Raw genomic sequence first — 6,251 nt, 5'->3', positions numbered from 1 at the left:
TCTATTCCGGTCGACGTAATTATATCTTATTTAAAATATCATTTCGATTAAATTTTAGATAAATTTATAGTCGATTCGGTGAAAATTTTATGAAATATAAGAAAAATATATTATAATATATAAAGCGTGGCGCCGAAAATTATATATTTTCAATAATAAGCGCAGCAAACACCACGCAAACGAAAAAGTAAATAACAATGTGTTTATTATATACGAGAATATAGATGAATATAAAATATTATGTGTATAAATATAAAATATATGTAATATGAAAAAACGTCATCATAATTCTCATCCTCACATTATGTGGTGGATATTGTTATTAAAACTTTTTCGATAATAGTTTTATTATATATAAAATACACAAATAGTAGTTCCCTGGTTGATCCTGCCAGTAGTCATATGCTTGTCTCAAAGATTAAGCCATGCATGTCTCAGTACAAGCCAAATTAAGGTGAAACCGCGAAAGGCTCATTAAATCAGTTATGGTTCCTTAGATCGTACCCACATTTACTTGGATAACTGTGGTAATTCTAGAGCTAATACATGCAAACAGAGTTCCGACCGGAGACGGAAGGAGCGCTTTTATTAGATCAAAACCAATCGGTGGCGGGCTTGCTCGTCATCGTACAATTTGGTGACTCTGAATAACTTTTCGCTGATCGCACGGTCTCGCACCGGCGACGCATCTTTCAAATGTCTGCCTTATCAACTGTCGATGGTAGGTTCTGCGCCTACCATGGTTGTAACGGGTAACGGGGAATCAGGGTTCGATTCCGGAGAGGGAGCCTGAGAAACGGCTACCACATCCAAGGAAGGCAGCAGGCGCGCAAATTACCCACTCCCGGCACGGGGAGGTAGTGACGAAAAATAACGATACGGGACTCATCCGAGGCCCCGTAATCGGAATGAGTACACTCTAAACCCTTTAACGAGGATCAATTGGAGGGCAAGTCTGGTGCCAGCAGCCGCGGTAATTCCAGCTCCAATAGCGTATATTAAAGTTGTTGCGGTTAAAAAGCTCGTAGTCGAATCTGTGTCCCACGCCGCTGGTTCATCGTACGCGGTGTCAACTGGCGTGTCGTGGGACGTCCTGCCGGTGGGCTTAGCTCGCAAGGGCGGCCCAACTCAATCCCGCCGCGGTGCTCTTGACTGAGTGTCGAGGTGGGCCGGCACGTTTACTTTGAACAAATTAGAGTGCTTAAAGCAGGCCAAAATTTTGCCTGAATACTGTGTGCATGGAATAATGGAATAGGACCTCGGTTCTATTTTGTTGGTTTTCGGAACCCCGAGGTAATGATTAATAGGAACGGATGGGGGCATTCGTATTGCGACGTTAGAGGTGAAATTCTTGGATCGTCGCAAGACGGACAGAAGCGAAAGCATTTGCCAAAAACGCTTTCATTGATCAAGAACGAAAGTTAGAGGTTCGAAGGCGATCAGATACCGCCCTAGTTCTAACCATAAACGATGCCAGCTAGCGATCCGCCGACGTTCCTCCGATGACTCGGCGGGCAGCTTCCGGGAAACCAAAGCTTTTGGGTTCCGGGGGAAGTATGGTTGCAAAGCTGAAACTTAAAGGAATTGACGGAAGGGCACCACCAGGAGTGGAGCCTGCGGCTTAATTTGACTCAACACGGGAAACCTCACCAGGCCCGGACACCGGAAGGATTGACAGATTGAGAGCTCTTTCTTGATTCGGTGGGTGGTGGTGCATGGCCGTTCTTAGTTGGTGGAGCGATTTGTCTGGTTAATTCCGATAACGAACGAGACTCTAGCCTGCTAACTAGGCGTATTTCGACATCCCAAAGGCCCGTCGGTATTGAGTTTCGGCTCTTGCCGTTCGCGGTTTTTACTGTCGGCGTACAAATAATTCTTCTTAGAGGGACAGGCGGCTTCTAGCCGCACGAGATTGAGCAATAACAGGTCTGTGATGCCCTTAGATGTTCTGGGCCGCACGCGCGCTACACTGAAGGAATCAGCGTGTCCTCCCTGGCCGAGCGGCCCGGGTAACCCGCTGAACCTCCTTCGTGCTAGGGATTGGGGCTTGCAATTGTTCCCCATGAACGAGGAATTCCCAGTAAGCGCGAGTCATAAGCTCGCGTTGATTACGTCCCTGCCCTTTGTACACACCGCCCGTCGCTACTACCGATTGAATGATTTAGTGAGGTCTTCGGACTGAGCGCGGTGGCGTTTCGGCGTCGCCGATGCTTCGGAAAGATGACCAAACTTGATCATTTAGAGGAAGTAAAAGTCGTAACAAGGTTTCCGTAGGTGAACCTGCGGAAGGATCATTACAGAGTATTTGTTCGTTTTTAAACAAAAAATAAAAAAACGAAATCAAGTCTGTATTATTATATTATATATAATTGTGAAAGAAATTTTTCTTTTCTACAAAATAATCGAACTCTTCAAAAGAAAATTTATATATGATATAAATATATGATGTATATATATTGAAATTTTTTTTTTTTTTTTTTATAAAATTCGAACAAGTTTCGAATAATATTTAAAAAAAAAAAAGATAAATATATTTCATACGTCTATAAAATATATATCTACATATATAAATTTACAGTAAAAATAACGAAAAATTTTTATCATAGATTAGTAGAAGGAGTCGACGACGACGACGACGACGAACGACGATGACGACACAATAGTAGTAACAATATATTTTTATTATTATATATATATATATTAACGATTGACAGAACGATCATTAACAAAATTTCTTGTTAACTAAAAACGTTCTAATATAAAGAATCGTTATTATAATAAACGAAAAATATATAGATTATTGAAACGTCGTCTGTTGTTGTTGTTGTTGTTGTTGTCGTCGTGTGTGTCTGTCTTCTGTATTTTTATGGAGAAATTTTATTTCGTTTTTTTATTATTACATAAGTTTTTTATCGATCGAAGGTAATACAAAAAAATTTCGACAATATTATATGTGATGATGATTATGTGAGATGATAAGACATTTTCTTCATCCGGGTACCTAAACGAAACTTTTAAGCACGTGTCGATTCTTTCGATATGTATAAAAATTCGTTTTAGAAATAATATTTCACGTATTATTTCGAAGGTGTTCGAAGATTTACGCCCGACCGTGTCGAAATTTGTATAAAACTTTCAAGATTAAAAAACTTGTAATAATTAAGAGGAATATATCGTGCGAGATATCTGTCTATGCGCGCCTCGTTTGTAATAAAACATGTGCAGCGGTTAAAATTTATCGGATATTTTTAAGTACGATATTATAATTTCTCTAAAATTTATATATAATTACCATTTAATAAATAATATATATATATATATATATATATATATATATATTATATAAATGTCGTTAGATAATTCTATACGCGTATAAAATATTATAATATTATTATTAATTTAATAATCAAATATTAAAAATACGACGAATAGAATATGAGAAAACGACATAATAAAATGATTACCCTGAACGGTGAATCACTTGGCTCGTGGGTCGATGAAGAACGCAGCTAATTGCGCGTCAACTTGTGAACTGCAGGACACATGAACATCGACATTTCGAACGCACATTGCGGTCCTCGGATACTCGTTCCCGGACCACTCCTGACTGAGGGTCGTATCAATTTAAAAGACTGCTTAGAATTTAAAATTTTTCAATTTATTATAGAAAAATAAATGACTAAGCGTGGGATGTGTGAGACACAATAACGCACACTAAAAGAAAACACACGCACATACTATAAACTTGTGCGTATTTTTTTTTTGTGCGGCATCCTAAAATGCGAAAAGCAGCGTAAATTTTTTATAGAAAAAATTTGCGCAATTTTTGAACACAACGACGCTATTACTACCATAAATTGATCGTGTGTATTTTTATATGAAATACATAAAATTTGTTTGGTAGAGTTATATTTACGTATATATAGTCGATAAATAAGTGTATATATTATATATATTTAAAATGATAACGCGGTCGTCGTGTCCGAGAGAAATAATAAAGTTTCGAAGACTGGACGTCTGACCAGTGTTTTTTTTTATATCATTTATACTGTATCGACAAAATATATGAATTTATATATATATATATATATATATATATATATATATATATATATGTATAACTTGCTCTGCCGCCTCTATAAATAAAAACAAATAATGTTATATTTCATATAATGTGATTAAACACACGTTTTTTTTTTGTGATATTTTAGCGAATTGTATTTAAATATTATAGATATATTATAATATATCGACCTCAGAGCAGGTGAGATTACCCGCTGAATTTAAGCATATTACTAAGCGGAGGAAAAGAAACTAACTAGGATTCCCTTAGTAGCTGCGAGCGAACAGGGAAAAGCCCAGCACCGAATCCCGTGGTCGATATCGGCCACCGGGAAATGTGGTGTTAGGGAGGATCCGTTTATCACGAGATCGTGCGGCGCGTCCAAGTCCTTCTTGAACGGGGCCACAGCCCATAGAGGGTGCCAGGCCCGTAGCGACCGTTGCCGATTGCGTGAGGATCTCTCCTGAGAGTCGGGTTGCTTGAGAGTGCAGCCCTAAGTGGGTGGTAAACTCCATCTAAGGCTAAATATGACCACGAGACCGATAGCGAACAAGTACCGTGAGGGAAAGTTGAAAAGCACTTTGAAGAGAGAGTTCAAGAGTACGTGAAACCGTTCAGGGGTAAACCTGAGAAACCCGAAAGGTCGAAAGAGGAAATTCATTCGCGTTTCGATAATTGAAGTTGAACGTTTGTATGACGGATATTGTTGTTGTTTCGGCAACACAATAAATCGCGTTTTACGTTTTTCTAATCGATATCGAACGCGTGCACTTTTCCTCTAGTAGGACGTCGTGATCCGTTGGGTGTCTGTTTAAGACTCGAGGTGGAGACCACTTGATTTTTTCATGCGGACCCTCGATATTCCGACAGACTCGCTCGACGGTACAAATATGGCGCGGGGCCGCTAAATTATAATTAGCGTTCGGCCCGTAGCAAGAGCGTTTCGTGTTTGACGGTAATCGGACATAATGCCGATTCTGTCCCGGAACGACTGTTGGTTACGGTGTTCTCGAACAGACCTCGTTTCGAAACGCCGATCAACGACGCTATCGATTTGGGTAATTTCAGGACCCGTCTTGAAACACGGACCAAGGAGTCTAGCATGTGCGCGAGTCATTGGGAAATAACTAAACCTAAAGGCGTAATGAAAGTAAAGGTTTACCTCGCGTAGACCAAGGGAGGATAAGCGATTTGCTTTTTTAATAAATTGGATCGCTTCGCACTCCCGGGGCGTCTCGTTCTCATTACGAGAAGAGGCGCACCAAGAGCGTACACGCTGGGACCCGAAAGATGGTGAACTATGCCTGGTCAGGACGAAGTCAGGGGAAACCCTGATGGAGGTCCGTAGCGATTCTGACGTGCAAATCGATCGTCGGAACTGGGTATAGGGGCGAAAGACTAATCGAACCATCTAGTAGCTGGTTCCCTCCGAAGTTTCCCTCAGGATAGCTGGCGCTCGTAGCGTACGAGTTTCATCCGGTAAAGCGAATGATTAGAGGCATTGGGGTCGAAACGACCTCAACCTATTCTCAAACTTTAAATGGGTGAGATCTCCGGCTTGCTCGAACTTATGAAGCCGCGAGACTCGAATCAGAGTGCCAAGTGGGCCATTTTTGGTAAGCAGAACTGGCGCTGTGGGATGAACCAAACGTCGAGTTAAAGCGCCAAAATCGACGCTTATGGGATACCATGAAAGGCGTTGGTAACTTAAGACAGCAGGACGGTGGCCATGGAAGTCGGAATCCGCCAAGGAGTGTGTAACAACTCACCTGCCGAAGTTACTAGCCCTGAAAATGGATGGCGCTGAAGCTCTGACGAGTAGGAGGGTCGCGGCGGTGTGCGCAGAAGGATTGGCCGTGAGGCCGTCTGGAGCCGCCGTCGGTGCAGATCTTGGTGGTAGTAGCAAATACTCCAGCGAGGCCCTGGAGGACTGACGTGGAGAAGGGTTTCGTGTGAACAGCCGTTGCACACGAGTCAGTCGATCCTAAGCCCTAGGCGAAAGCCGATGTTGATGTGGTGTAGCTTTATTATTTACGTACGTACGTACGTGTGTACGTGTACACAAACACGTAAAAAGTTTGTACACACCCATCGGGCGAAAGGGAATCCGGTTCCTATTCCGGAACCCGGCAGCGGAACCGTCAAAAAGTCGGGCCCTCGCAAGAGAGTTCGTCGGGGTAACCCAAAA

The 6,251-nt window shown here is 41.6% G+C and overlaps 2 non-coding genes and 1 pseudogene across 2 annotated transcripts; all 3 read left to right on the top strand.

The window, feature by feature from the left end:
* The first annotated feature begins 375 nt into the window (after nucleotides 1-375).
* LOC130452278 (small subunit ribosomal RNA) lies at nucleotides 376-2,297 on the top strand. Its single transcript, XR_008910917.1, has one exon. It is a non-coding gene; the product is annotated as a small subunit ribosomal RNA (ribosomal RNA).
* Nucleotides 2,298-3,461: 1,164 nt separating this feature from the next.
* Nucleotides 3,462-3,617, top strand: LOC130452277 (5.8S ribosomal RNA). The gene has a single exon (XR_008910916.1). It is a non-coding gene; the product is annotated as a 5.8S ribosomal RNA (ribosomal RNA).
* A 633-nt stretch (nucleotides 3,618-4,250) lies between these two features.
* The window catches only part of LOC130452287 (large subunit ribosomal RNA), a 4,609-nt pseudogene continuing 2,608 nt past the window's right edge, over nucleotides 4,251-6,251 (top strand).

The sequence above is a fragment of the Diorhabda sublineata genome, unplaced genomic scaffold (assembly GCF_026230105.1).
Source record: "Diorhabda sublineata isolate icDioSubl1.1 unplaced genomic scaffold, icDioSubl1.1 Dsub_59, whole genome shotgun sequence".
NCBI classification, from domain to species: Eukaryota; Metazoa; Arthropoda; class Insecta; order Coleoptera; family Chrysomelidae; genus Diorhabda; species Diorhabda sublineata.
The sequence above is the reverse complement of the archived record's forward strand: the minus strand, read 5'-3'. Positions and strand labels throughout refer to the sequence as shown.